A 15,934-nucleotide genomic window follows, 5' to 3' on the forward strand; every position below is an offset into this window, starting at 1 on the left:
TGATTCATATTCTCCTGTCTGACAAAAATAACCTTTAAATTACTACCTTTAACTTAAAAAAAATAAGAGAAGAAATGGTTTGCAGACTTCAGAGAGGACACATATCCCTCCTTCTCTAGCAGTGCTCTAGAACCTGCTACCAGTAAGAAGAGAGACCAGCTGCAGCAGCAGCCCCTAGCCCCTGCGCATGCTCATTGAATCAGACTGCCTTTTAACAAGATCTCAAGGTGATTCATAGACACCTTATGGTTTGACAAACAACACCAAGGAATCACTAAAATTTTAAAATATACTCCCTGAATTTTTAAAAATAGTCTTGCAAGGACTAATTATTCCACATCTTCATCTGCTTCACTTTGTTTTCTTGTGAAACTGTATAAAAATGCCTTAAACACTCCTTATTGATAAATAGCTAATTCTAAAGCATTACAGTGAAAACATGCTAAAACTACTTATGTATAAGTCTATGCATGTGTTTTGTTACCTCAGATAGACAAAATAGAAAAAAAATATTTTTATGATTTTTGGCATGTATTGTGAATGTATTGTTTAAAAATGGCTTGACAAACTATAATTCTTCAGTATATGAGCCCTGAGAATTATCTTGCCATCATGGAGAACTATCTTTTTAAAACTTTTATGTTTAAATATTAGTCTCATAGTTTTAATGTGTTTTTCTTTACTAGTGAGTTTGAGCTATTGAAAATAAGCAAGAATTATATTTAGTTTTATGTGACTCATCTTTATTTCTCTTTGTCATTACCTATCTAAGGACTTATTTTTTTCATTATTTTTAATAATTAATTTGCATCACCTGTATATTTAGGACTATAACTGATGTCAAAATTATAGATACCTATAATTCATGCTCATTCAAGAAAATGATCTGTATTACAAATAGATGTGTTCTTTAGTGGTTCACAAAGTGATACAATAGATCTAGCTAACAAATATTTCACTGTCATATGTCAAATAGCAGATTGAAAATGACTGAAGGCAAATATAGAATGAGGACCTTATTTACTTTATAATGAAGCTTAAACATACAACTACAACATCTTTACTTAGCTATTTTTCCTAAGTTGTAAAAACAGCACAGTTTTGCCTTTGATAACATAAAAATATTTTAAATAATTACTTTAGGACTTCAAGTCTTTGATTCGTATTCTCCTGTCTGACAAAATAACCACTATTTAACTATTGATTATTTTAAAATCACTAGTTAAATAGTGGTTAAGACATATCTCTATTTTCTTCCCACTGTGATATATCTTGTATCACATAGATAACTGATTCTAGTACCCATGGACCAAGTTCACTGTGTTTTGGTGCCCTTTCACTCACTTTTTAAAAGTTACTGTTGTGGTTGGGTGTGAAGTGTCCCCTGAAAGCTCACATGAGACAATGAAAGAAGGTTTGGAGGAGAAATGATCGTGTTATTGCCTTAGCCTAATCAGAAAATTAATCCCTGATGAGATTAATTGAAGTGGTAGAGTGTGGCTGTAGGAGGTGGCAATTGGGGCATGGCTTTGGGTATATATTTGTATCTGGAGAGTGGAGTTTCTCTCTCTGCTTCCTGATCACAGTGATGTGAGCTGCTTCTCCTGCCATGATGTTCACCCTCACCTTGAGCCCTGAGGAATGGAGCTTGCCTTCTTTGGACTAAGACCTCTGAAACCATGAACCCTCAAGTAAACTTTTCCTCCTCTAAAATTGTTCTGGTCAGATCCTTTACTCAGATGAGTGAAAAAGCTGGCTATTTAACAGTCACTTATCTGCTACTTTAATTCTTTGAGTGAGCCAAGGGTTTTATTGCATTTACAAATATCCACATATAATTATATGGAACATTGTGTTTCACTCTTCATTGATTAAAGGGGGTTCTGTGCAAAAAAAAAAAATACTTTTTCAAAGAGGTCTTCCTTTCCCTCCTCCAATCTAAAGTGACCCCTTCCATTCTTTTCATGGAATCCATTTCTTTTCTGTCAAAGCACCTCACAGAATTTCACCCTCAAATCTTTTCTCCCCATAGTGGTAAACATTATAGGTCAATCGCTGGCTTATTCATCACCCTTTAAAGAAACCATCTCTTAGAAAGTGTCAATTATTCATGAGTGCTACAATCATAATTTTCAAAAATAAATATCGTTGCTGCAGACATTGAGTTTGCAAGGTTATTTATTGCACCATTTTTTCAAGCTCAGTAGCCACTGATTGGTATGGGGACTGAAAAAATACCTTAGAAAGAGTTTGAGAGAACTGCATGTTTATTAGAGTTTACATGTAATGTATAAAGACAGGTTTAGTGAGCCTTTATTGGTTGGAAACCCAACAAAGATAAAAGGGTGTATTCTACAGAATTTTGCAGTGAAAGTCAACAGGGAGGAAAGATCCTGGCTTGAGTAGCAAGACTGGGGTGTTCGAGTTGTGTATAAGGAAGAATTCTCTGCAAGGTGTGTGGAATTTACCTGCTTTTCTCTGCCTCAACCATCTCGTATATATTATAGGTATTTTGAGGACAAGGAGATTTGTGTGTGTTTTAAATCTCAGTGATATGATATTTAGAGGTCTGTGAGAAGAACAAGAATAGTGGTTTTCTGCTAGATTAGTGGAAATGAGCACTGAATTCTTGGAACAGCTCCAGTGTTGGCTAGTGGCCTTTGACAAACAGCATCCTGTGGAATGATGCAGAGGTGACTGTGTGAACAGCTTTAAGAGGGAGGGAGTTTTATGAGGAGATTCTAGATGCAAGTCTGGCAGGAAAAACTAGGAGAATTAGAAGTGGTGGTTGTAGGCATCCCTGGGTGACTCGGGTGAGAACCAGGACTTGGCAATGGCTGTAGTTTCAAAATGACACAAAACAGATGCCCCGAGATGAGTGATGGCAGTACAAGAAGGCAGGTGTGAGGAAAACATTCTGGAATGGCTCGGGTGCATATTTCTGAAGGAGACCAAGAAACCAGAAGAAACAAGGGATCTTGAGAGAGAAAAAAGAATATGATCTTCTAGATCACATGGGAAATACTTTGACTATGGAAAGCAGTACGTTCTCAGTAAAATACAGCAGGTACACTAAGTTTTAACCACCCACAGACTGAGGAATCCAGGGTGTAGGTGGATGACATGGACTTAAATTGGAAGGTGATATTTAGGAGGAAAAGAATTGGTCTATATGTAGATGAAAAAGTAGATATTGTGTGTGTGTGTGTGTATATATATATATATATATTTTTTTTTTAATTTTTCTTCATGATAAAATTATGTAGTTTTTAATAATAAAAATGTTTTCTTTTGGACCTATGTCAGCTAAAATGGTGGAACAGTATGGAAGGGTGATTTTTCCTATTTTGCCAACAATCTCTATAGCATATGTAGGAGCTGAGGTGAAAGTACTTTAGTCAGATGAGGGCAAAAGCATCAACAATGGATGAATGAAGCTTTTCTATGTGTAGACAAAAACTATTGTCTTAATTAGACATCATATTATGATGATATAAACTATAAATTATATATAAACTATATAATATCTGCTATAAGAACCTCAAGCAGAAATGTTTATCATGCCCTTCTAGATAATTATTATAAAGTAGTTGTAAGAAATTATAAAAAAGAATCAGCAATACACCTTAATAAGATGAAAGAATCAAGAGAAATCAGATTGGTCAGCATGCTCAGATTTCCTTGAGTTGGTACTTCCATAAAATTCAAGAGTACTTTGTGTTGGCAGTTACAACATTCAAACGATGACAATCTGTAATTTTAGATGGTTAGCCCTAGGGAGAAGGACAAGGACGTGTCACTTAAGACAAGTGAGATATAACATGAATAAAAGATATGAGTAATTGACAGGCTAAGTGTTAATGCTTGTAAAATTCTTAGGAACCGGATTTTGCTGTGAATATCATGTGGCATAGGCTCTCATCTATTCAACACCATATTCAGATTACTAAAAACTTTCCCTGCTAAATGGAAGCTGCTAAATTGTAGTTAACCTTAAATTTTTGGTTTCTATTAATTTCTTATTTGATTTCTTCATTATAGTTTTAAAATTTTCTGAGTAATACCATCTGTCAAATTGTATGCTGTTTTGAAAACAGATGGAGGAAAAAGACATAATGGATCTCTAAAGCATAATACCCCCAGTATTTTATAGTAACAACCTATAAAAACAAGCAAGGAGATATAGCCTCCTATATATTAGGAAATTAAAAATTTATCAACAGCCAATTGAAATGCACATATTAAGAAATATTTGGGATTTTATTCAATTGTGATAGTAGTAAAATTTAAACAATCAAAAACACTATAAATAGCTTAATTTATACTATAAGGTAATAATGTTCTCAAGATGTAGCTTGTGATTCTTGGAGTTATTTGTGTTATAATTTGAAAAGCCTAAATCATAACTTAGTCCATGATGTACACAGCATGGAAAAAGTTTTCACACACATACACAAATAAATTTATGCTTATAATAATTAATAAAGATCAAAATTGACCTTCAGCCAGTAGATGGAGAAGTTGATCTTAGATTGGATTCACAGTGCTATTAAAAGTCCTTTTGTAAATTACAGAAGCATAGAATAAAATTGCTGCTGATTCAGGTATTTAAGGATTGTTTTCATGGTTATTTTCTGGCTGCTCTGCAAAAACAGCTCTTTTAGTTATTTTCTGACATCACCCAAGAGATCATTATTGTTTCTTAGAGATCAACTCTGTTCTATCCTCATATGTTTTGCTGGTGGGCATATATATATACATTTTACTGTCTATTCTATTTTCAAACAAGCTGAGAATGTTCCTTTTCTTCATAAATTATTGCTTAAAGTTTGTACACTGTATCTTTTTTAGGAAACACAAAATGTTTATGACTAAATTGCATGTAGTGATGGAATTGGCACCTTGCAGGGCGAGATGAAAATGAAAGTTCCTGTAGGCTCAACTGGCCTTCAGAAAAAAAGCGGCACACATTATGTACTTCACATATGCTTCCAGAACTTTATGTGCACCCAAGTTCACAAGGGATGAGCTCATAAATAAAAAAGTCAATAGAACAAATTGCCTTGAACAAATTCCATAAGCCAACCCATGATCATTTGTTTATCACATAGACATTTATTCTATATCTTAATTCTGCATAACTGGTTCTTGTTTCTTTTACTAGCATTTTGATTGTAAAAAAAATGTTAATATTTAGAAACCTAAATCTGGATAATGAAGCAAATATATGAAGATGCCCCAAAACTCCATGTTATTATATGTAAAATTTATATTCAGAAGAGTAGTCTGATGTTTTAATTACATTGATAACAAATAAATATTGAAAATTATCAGAACTGGAAATACATACTCCAATGAAATTTATTTTCTGTACACCAATTAACAATATGAAAATATGTATCACTGTTAGAGATGTTGAAATAGCTCTTAGATGTGACTTTGTTTTGACAGTTCATTTTAACAATTCACATTTCCTAAAAACATATGCTTAATTTTGAAGTACATAATGTTTAAGTGTGTTAACAAAACCCTAAAGCAATACTAAAGATTATTTTTGTGACCATCGGCCTTAACTAATGTGTGCTTATCTATTTACAATGTAGTTCCCTTTTTATTCTATACAGCTTGGTTGAAGCCTAAATTGTTTTATTATATCATTTATGTTATAAAATTCAATAAAATTCATTTTGAGAGCCTTTGATTTTGAGCAGTGAATTAAAAAGCTGCAAATTTCCTGCCCTCATAGAACTTATGTGCCAGCAGCTAAGACAGACAATTGTGTTAGTAAATATAATAAAGTGACGATGTAAAGTTAGGAACAGTCTCAGGGTATTATTAAAATTTACAAAAGCAGCTTCTGAACAATACATTCACCAAGGCGCCATTCCAGACATAATTACATAGAAAGCACATAGATGTGTTTCAAATGCAGATTGACAGACATGCATCTCCTTCGTATAAATGAAGAATACATGCATATGCAACAAAAATGCATATGGTAACCCCTTCACATAAAGCATATGGTGATTTTTTTCGCTGTTGTTTCTTTTTTTATTTTTGTTTGCTTTTTTCTTTCTGTTAGCTTTCCTATGGTCCACACTTCTCAAATTGGCACATATTTAAGGTTTTATGTTAAAATTTATTTGAGAGCTTAGGTTGTTTCTGAAAGTAGAAAATAAAAATCTATCATTTGAAAGATGTCCTCCCAATGCTAGAGAAAAAAAAATATGTACATTGTTGTTGTTGTTTATAGTTATACATGGCGGTAGAATCCATTTTGAAATAATTATACAAACACAGAATATGTGTTATTCTAATTAGGACCCTAGTCTTAGGATGTACAGGATGTGTTATATTCATAAATGAACACAGGAAAGCTATGTCACATTCATTCCACCATCTTTTCCTTTTTTGTTTAAGAATAAGGTTCTGCCTCCACTCTCCCCACCCCAGGTACTGGGGATTGAACCCAGGGATGCTTTACCTTTGAGATCCATTCTCAGTTCCTTTATATAATTTTGAGAGAGAAATTTCTGAGGCTGGCCTCAAACTTTTCATTTTCCTACCTCAGTCTCCCAAGTCTCTGGGATTACCCTGCCCAGTGAAAAGAAACATTCTTAATCATGGAATCATATTGAATAGAATTCTGCACAAATAGATCCTATTAGGAAATAATTTGCATTCTGCTATAGCAGCCCCCCAACCCCACAAATAATTCAGTGACTTTTCCACAATTGTTCAACCTGAGGTAAAAGCATTCAAATTTTGCCACTTCTTAGGTCTTCATTTCCTTTTGAAGTTTCCTGTGTTACATAAAACTTAACATTTGTATGCTTTTCTCCTGTTAACCTACCTCACGATCATTTAATTTTTAGGCCCAACTGGAACCCTAAAAGAGCAGAGATCAAACTTTACCTCATCTATGGAATCAATCACTTTAATCATTGGTATATTATTTATTCTTAAGACATAAGAAGTAAAATATTTTTACTAGAAAGGCAGTAATAATAAGCATTTTTATCCTTTCTCTGATTCTAGATAAATGGTGGCAAAAAAATATAAGCTTTTATGGAATAGTTGAGTTGGAGATTTAAGAAAATTTGAGAATCTAGATTCAGGGTCAATCATGTCACATTCATTAAAAAGTAAGCACTCTCATAAGCCCTAAATCCATTAAAGAAGTGCCTCACAGAATATTAGAGTTCTATTTAACACAAGTAAGAAATTGCACATTTGGTTTTTACAGTAAGTAAAAAGTTTTCTGTATATAATTTTCATAGTAGGTATATATAAGCACATACGCATTTATAAAATGAGTTATGAGTTGTCTTCAGAGGGATAAATAGTGCCCAGTGAAACTCTGGCATTATAATTTCGTAGATAATAAGATGAAGTCATATGAAGATGGAAAACAACCATATAAAGGAACAAAACCCACACTATTTTAAAGTTGAAAACAATAAAATTCTAGTTCTGACATTTCACTAATGTCATCTGAATACATCAGTAAATTCACAGAAGTTTACTATATTCATCCTTTAAATGAGAGCCTCAAATAAGATGAACTCTAGTTTCCTTGCACACATGAAACTCTGTAATTTTGTGACCTTTTTGATGCTATTATGCCAGACTGGGGATATATCTCAATTTTCCTGAAATTAGAAAAAAAATTCATTTATTAGAATGTTGAGGTTTAGAGATTAAAATTAATCCAGCCCCTTTCAGTTTATGGACACGAATTCTGGTGCTCACAATTATTGAGGAATTCAGCTAAGTTTTCAGAGTTAGGCATTGGTAGAGACTAAACTCAAACTTAGGTTTTATCCATATGTAAATCTGAAAGAATTCCAACATAGAGACAACTAAAATCAGATGTATTATTTTATTGCTTTATTTTTTCTAAATAATTAAATGTTGCCTTTAGAAATACTTTCAGCAATCACTTCAGGAACCTTAGGATGAAAATTGTATCCAAAATCAACACATTTTTATTACTGACTGTGGGAGGAATGAAGCTCCTAATAATTAGAAAAGAAGCCCTTTATTTACTGGTGTACTTCCCTACAGTTGAGAGAATTAAACTAATAGTGCAACATTTAAGGTCAGTCAGAGTTGCTGTGGTTCCTGCCCTAGCATATGGAACATAAGAAAATTAAGTAGCAAACAAATAGCCACAAAAGATAAAAAATGTCAGAGCAAATTGTAAATTTATTCTACTTAGAGATAAATCTCCATTTGGGGGCATATGGGAGACTCAAGAACATCAACCTACAATGAAGACAGAATAATAAAAATTACACTCTGCTTGGCGATATGAACCACTCTGAGAAAAATGCATTAAGTCTGCATAAGTGTTGATGGCAAAAATAAGGTTATTCATGGTGATCAGAAATAACTGAAGTATAAATATTGGTGAAGGAATCCAGTAACAAGAGTCAGTGCACTTAAGATCTTGAGTTTTGGGGGACAGTTCAAAAATATCAATTATGTTACACTTTCTAGACACACATTGTGTAAGTACAGTAGCACTCATTACAAAAATAGAAAAAGAAATTTAACTTCTGTTAGCATAGTACAAAAAGGGTGAAAAGAAAACCCAAACTTACAAAAGGTTCAGAGGAAGAACAAAGAAACAACGAGAGCAGGTGTACCAGGGAAATGGATGAAGTCAAAAGATAAAGCAAGCAAATGGAAAGCTTAAAATGTAATTTTCAAAGCAAAACATTCAAGTATCAAAAATTAAAATAGAATTCCATTTCAAATACACTAATTAAAAGATGTTGAATGAAATAAGCCAGACACAGAATGTCAGGGGTCTTATGTTTTCTCTCTCATGTGAAAACAAGAGAGTAAAAAGGAATATTACAGAAACAGAAGGGAGACTAGTGGAACAGAGGAAGGAGTTCAAGGAATGGAGGAGGAGAGGGACAGGAAAATTAAACTGACCGACTGATGTTATGTCATGTGCAAATATGTGACAAGGAATCCCATCATTATGCATGATTATCATGCAACAATAAAATGTAGAAAAATAGGTTTATCATATAAATATAAACCCATATGCAGATATAAGATATATACTTAATTTAAAATTGTTCAGAAAAAGTAAAAACAAAAGGAAGGAAATTAAATATGCTGGGCAAGAATTAACAACACTCACAAATCAACCATCTAAGTGGATGAGTGTGACTTCAGAAGGGATCCTGAGTAGACAGACTTGATCTTATTCTCTTATTGATTCTCCAATGCCCAACAAGTGGAAGACAGGCAGCAAATATTTGTGAAATGAATCAACAGATACACTTTATATGTTAAAAATATAAATATCATGAAATATCATAAATTCATGAAAGCAGTTGTCTCTGAAAAGGCATGAAAACATGACAACAAGAGGAAAAAGAAAACTAATATATGTCAAAATCCACTACCCTTGGTAAATTATTTCTTATCATTAGAATAAGTATTATCAAGAGTAGTAAAGAAGATGAATTCAGTGTAACGTCACAAATATTATTATGCTCTCTAATACCTTAGAATTCAGGAAATGCAGGCAAAATGAGTTTTTCAAACATCTCACTAATTTGTAAGAGTGTTGCAAGAGATGTGTGGGAATTCATGTCTCTGAAAATAGTTTACCAGACAAGTTATTTTCAAAGGAATTTTAATTCTGGTATAGTTTACCATCAACCGTGTAATTCAGATTCCAATTGAACATAAAAGGAGTTAAAATTTATGTTCAATGGGCCAGTGACCACAGATGCAGCACTGAGCTAGCTGGAAAAGCTGATGAAATATTTGAGGTTTTATAATTACACTGTGGTTGTAACATGCTGATTGCAATCAGGAGCAATATGGCAGAGGATGCAGTGAATTTTATGTTTATTAAATCCTTTTTCATATACTATGACATACATGTAGACCTTTGCAAGATGAGAAAATCTCAATATTTAAGGATTACATAGAACTTCAAATTCTAACAACATAAAGTTTACTCAATGATGTTACATGCTTAATTTTTTCCTAAGTCATATAGAAAACTTTCTATTTATATCAATGTTTCATTAAAATAATCATGCTCTGTTACAAGGCATGAGGAAATCATTTCTTATTACAATATCCTTTTAAAACTTAACATTTGAACAGAAAATATAATGGTTCACCAGGTATTGTAGAAAAATATACCGCTTTCTCATTTTTCTGAGGAATACATCTAGAAAGTGTGTCACTAGAAATCATAAAATAAAATTTTCCCATTTATGCTAATTCTGTCAGCAAATTAATATTGTATTTCACACAGCTTTGCTTTGCTTGTGCTGATTTCTAGGGTGTTTTGTTTTTTTGTGTGTGTGTTCATGTCATTAGTTCTATCAGTCACAGTTTGTCCTTAGCTATCAGATACAAATGTCAAAGAGGAAGTCATACTTCCTTGCTATGATCTTCATGTCCCTCAGCTTCTGTTCAGACATCTTAGCTTCACCCAGCTTCATTTAAGTCATCTTTTTCATTTTTATTTACTTTTTCTTCGATGTTAACTGACATCTGATTAGCTTTAGGGTTTCCATTCTACCATCTTCTTTTGTTGAAAATCATACTGGCAGGCTTTTTGTCATTGTTTAGCCAAATGATGTTTTAAGTTGACAATGAGTCTAAAATTTTAAATTTAAGATTATCCTTGCTTATGCTCTTACTTACATCTTTTGGATTCAAACCAATTACACATTAGATCCCTAAAGTAATCAACTTCCTTAAAATAAAATATGGATCCGGCAACGCTTTTCTCTGCATTTGTAAGTATGCCATCTGACAAGTGAGGGATTGGGCGCTCAGAACGTACATCACATTGTACTGTAAATGTTATTTTTATATTTTGCCTGCCTTCCTCAACAGATTGAGAGATTCTTGAAAGAAACACGTTCTGTATAATTTATTTCTGTTTCCCAGCAGCTAATAGAGTGCTGGCTTCAAATTGATGGAAAAACCTGAGGAGGAGGATGCGTTTTCGCTGACACTTAAGCACTTTCCAACCCAGACACATGGCAAATGCTTCTCTGCTCTCTCTGGTGTTTCACCCAGACCTGGTCTCAGTGGTAAGGTTTCAAAGTCACACTCTCTAGATCATTTTTCTTTGGTTCCCTAAAGCTAATTTAATTTACATAAGGGGCAAAGATTAATCAAATTAAAGTTATGAGTAGGTTTGTAATAAATGGTACCTAATTGATACAAAATCCAGAGCAATTGCTGCACGTTTATCATTTCAGAAATTTAATAAAAGGTGACCAGTTTTCTTTTATATTTTTGATAAGGCATGTTTATGTTACTTTTTATTGTTAGTCCCTTTTATTCTTTTTTAAATATGGGGTGTGGTTGATATTTGATAGGAAACAAAACCATCAAATCTCTGCCAGGTCAACTAAAATCAGTTCATACTTTCGACTCAATTTCTTGTTCTTACTCATTAAATATTCAATCTAATGAATAAATGTAAAATTTGAATGCAGGCTTTTGACAGAGGATTAAAGAGTTAGACTGAGTACAGTAGCTGAGAGCCTAAATTCTGTAGGCAGATTTTCTCAACTTGAACCTGTACTTGCTACTTATTAATTGTGTGGTCTTGAGAAAATGTTTTAACCTCTTTTGGATTCAGTATTCTTACCTGAAAGGTGGAGAAAATAATGATAACTTGTCCAAGGGTTCTAACAGTTTAAATGAGTTGATATTTATAAAGTCATTAGTACAAATGTTACAAAGTAACTGTTATACCAGCATATCTTGTTTTATTAGGTGTTGATTGTAGCTATTGATTGTGTTTTACATAAACTGAAGGTTTGTGGTCATTCTGCTTTGATCAAATCTGTCAGTGCCATTTCCAATAGTACAAATGATAGCATTTTTCTGTCAACAAAGTATTTTTAATTAATACGTTCTTGTTTTATGAACTTTTGTACACATAAAGATACTGCAAACTTAGAGTTAATATAGCTAAAGGTAAATTTATATGCACTGGAAAACCAATATACTCCATATGACTCACTATTGTGATGCCATCTTTATTGCATTGATCTAGGACTGAGTCTGCATTATCTTTGAGATACATCTGCATAAATGTTCATTAAATAAAATAAACAAGACTTTGCAAAGTTCCTGGTATTATCTGTGAGACTGATTTAATTGTATAGTAAATATCTGTGTAATTTAACAAAATACCTATATCTGCTCCCCAGTGTACTGTATTTTTCAAACTCATTTTTGCAAAATGGAGCCTAAAGATAAAATGTGACCTTTCTGATGACTTATTTTCCTGTGACATGTAGCTGTTGAAAAGCTAGGTAATTTTAGATATGGGAACAATCAAGGGTAAAGAAATAAAATCATTTTCTGAGATTACTCTTATTGTGACTTAGCAAATTAATATAAAACCTTTTGAAATTGTGAGTGCAGAAATTTGTACTAAGTATCTTCAGAGTACATACACTACAATTAACATTGCATTACCAGAGTTTATAATTTGGTAGAAAGTTTATAATTTGAGTAGAAAGTACACCAAATATATGTGAAAAGCCCCCCAATTGTCACTATTAAGAGACCTTAACAGAGTGAAGATCTAGAGGAAGAGCATTCCAGGCAGAGAAAGCACACTGTAAACTTGGAACTGCAGAATGATCTAGAAGAGGTAAAGGTGTTGCTGGAAAAGACCACTAGGAAAAGAGTATGTGATGCCCTTACAGCAGAAAGAAAAAAAAAAAAAAACCAAGATTGAGACAGAAATAAAGAACAAGATGCAACAGAAATCATAGAAGAAACCAGAACTTCTTGACAATGAAAAGCCAGCTGCTGTGGTTGCTCCCATCACAACAGGATCTACCGTGAAAATCAGTAATTATGGATGGGTTCAATCAGATAAGTTTGTGAAAATCTATATCACTTTATCGGGAGTTCATCAAGTTCCCGCCGAGAATGTGCAGGTTCATTTCACAGAGAGGTCATTTGATCTTTTGGTAAAGAATCTAAATGGGAAGAGTTACTCCATGATTGTGAAGAATCTCTTGAAACCCATCTCTGTAGAAGGCAGTTCAAAAAAAGTTAAGACCGATACAGTTCTCATCTTATGTAGAAAGAAAGCAGAAAACACACAGTGGGAAGTACTTGACTCAGGTTGAAAAAGAATGCAAAGAGAAAGAAAAGCCTTCATATGACACCAAAACAGATCCTAGTGAGGGATTAATGAATGTTCTAAAGAAAATTTATGAAGATGGAGATGATGATATGAAGCGAACCACTAATAAAGCCTGGGTGGAATCAAGAGAGAAGCAAGCCAAAGGAGATACAGAATTTTGAGACATTTAAGTCTTTTGGGGACTGTGATGTGGAAATATGGATGTTTCCAATAGGGGAATGTTGGAGAGCTGCACATATAAATTTGACATAACTATTTACACAGTAAAGGCAGTAAATTCTCCTTTACTGGAGGATTTATTTAAATAAAATGTGCTTATTAAAATGTATATATATATATATATATATATATATATACATATACATATATTTATATAGTACAATAAGAAAATTTTAAGGAAGCTCACTAGAAAAGGACAATGTTTGGGAGATGGAGGCAGAAGAATCACAAGTTCAAGTCCAGCCTCAATTACTTTGCAAGACCCTAAATAACTTAAACAGGACCCTGTCTCAAAATTTAAAAAAAAAAAAAAAATTAAAAAGATTTGGGGATGTAGCTCAGTGGTAAATTGCCCCCGGATTCAACCTGTACCAAAAAAGTAAGAAAAAAAGGTAATTTAAGACACTGCCATCATAGTAAGGAAATGTAACTTGTCTAAGTAAACAGAATGACAAATTGTTTTAAAAATTGAGTCTCAGAAATGGTTTTTGAAAAAATAGGTCTCAATATATTTATGGTGAAAATAGAGTAGTTGCTTCCTATGAGATGAACACAATCTAATTCTAAAAGAACAGAATCTGATCCTATAAAGGAATATACTTTATGAAATTTTCAAATTTGACTGGAAAGGATGACATGCTCTTTTTCAGCACGTGAGAAGAAAGCCACACTACAGACTGCCCAACTTTTAATATGCATTCTTGACAATTTCAAGTCTGAACAATGATATTCCACAAATGATAATATAATTCTGGATTTGTGATTACCTTCATTGCATCTCACCCAAAGGTCTGTGAAGATGACACACCAGCTATTTTGCTCCCCTATCTGTGAGACATCATTTTATCTCTAACCGAATTACAGCAAGCTTCGGGTTATTCAACAGTTTGAAATTTTAGAAATGTGTAAACACTTAAGTATTTGCCAAATGCTAGTAAGAGATTGACAATTGAGTGATATATGCATTTGTTTAAAAGTTATGGTTTTTCTTCAAACAACAATATCAATAACAAAAATCCAAGTGTTTTAAATGTCTTTTTATAGTAAAAGGGAACATTCTAAAGTTTTCAAGGGCATAACCAGTAAGCAATCACTAACCAAAAAATAAATTCAAGTCACCATATCTCATCATGTGTATATGTTTTTACCCAAAGTTGACTTTCCAAACTTCTTATATGTCCTTTCTCCACCTGTTCAAAAAAGTCAAATAACACTAACCCTAACCTTCTTAATATATCAAAAATATATCAAGCTAGTTTTCACTAAACAACATTAAATTTTAAGTTTATTTGGTCTGTTATGTTTTTGTTTCAATTCAGTGTTAATAATACTGACAATTCATATATCTCTTCATTCACAGACAAGAGACTATTTAAAAATATATATGATAGAGAATAGTTTATTGTTCTGAGAATTTCATTCAATAACTTTATTAGAAGAAGAAATAATTTGTAAAATTGCTGTTTTATGAAAAAAATAGAGGCAACTTAGATTAATTATAAAATAATGCAGGTAATTAGAAAGAAAGATAACATAATTTATAATGTAGGAAATCAGCCTATGTTAATTAATACAATTAGGCACAAAATTTGACTCTGAGATGGCTGGTAAAAAAAAAGAAAAATAAAGAAAAGCATTAGACTAATGAACTTCAATAAAATGAAATGCAACTGCTAGGCAGGCAAAGTGGAATAATAAAATAACATATAACACCCAAAATATCAAGAATGATAAAGCATTCAGAAAGTGATGTGAATATTCTTGTGGATCTATGTAATTCATAGTAATGTGAAGAATATATCATTTGGCTTCATCTTACAAATCAAATATAAAGAGAACTGAATTGGAAAAGTCATAACTTTCTCAACCAGTCATAATTCAGTTCATTTGGGAGGCTTCAGAATGGTTTGTGCAGTTAAAGCAGATATTCTCAAATGCTCTTAGAATCTATCTCATCAACATAATATTGCAAAAATATGTAATCATCTGTATCAGGATTCTGCAGCAGCTCCTGTGCTCATGGCAACACCCCCAAATCACTGCAGGTTGGCTTTTTCCCAGTTGCCAAGGCTTTCAGTAATCACTTCTCTGTACAAAATGCAGCTGGCTGGCTATTTGGTAGCCTAAAGAGAAACAATTCAATCCACTGCACAATCACTGGGCTTCCTAGTTTCTAAGGCATAGTGATTTCAAAGACCAGATCCTTTCATAACTTGCACCTGCCTCTTTGCTTTTGCAGCAGCACAAAGTTATCATCAATCCAAATGAGTAGATTCTCATTAAACTAGGAGGGAAGTTCAGAGAAAGAGCTCAAGTTTCTGAGGACACAGTTGATCTAGCGCTCTCTTACCTACCTGACATCTACATGATTATACTTTTGTATGTACATGTGATTTAATTCTATTTGATGAATCTTTACTAAGAGGGATGCATGTGCCATTCATTCTTTTTTTTATTGGTTGTTCAAAACATTACAAAGCTCATGACATATCATCTTCCATACATTTGATTCAAGTGGGCCATTCATTCTATAAATCCTCT

At 32.9% G+C, this 15,934-nt stretch overlaps 1 protein-coding gene and 1 pseudogene across 1 annotated transcript in view; one reads left to right on the plus strand and one right to left on the minus strand.

Moving 5' to 3' along the window:
* Positions 1–15,934, minus strand: part of Galntl6 (polypeptide N-acetylgalactosaminyltransferase like 6) — a 1,042,003-nt gene that overhangs the window by 748,644 nt on the left and 277,425 nt on the right. The window lies entirely within an intron of this gene.
* LOC144250159 (calcyclin-binding protein pseudogene) lies at positions 12,762–13,370 on the plus strand (annotated as a pseudogene).

Source organism: Urocitellus parryii, chromosome 14 (genome assembly GCF_045843805.1).
Source record: "Urocitellus parryii isolate mUroPar1 chromosome 14, mUroPar1.hap1, whole genome shotgun sequence".
NCBI lineage: Eukaryota > Metazoa > Chordata > Mammalia > Rodentia > Sciuridae > Urocitellus > Urocitellus parryii.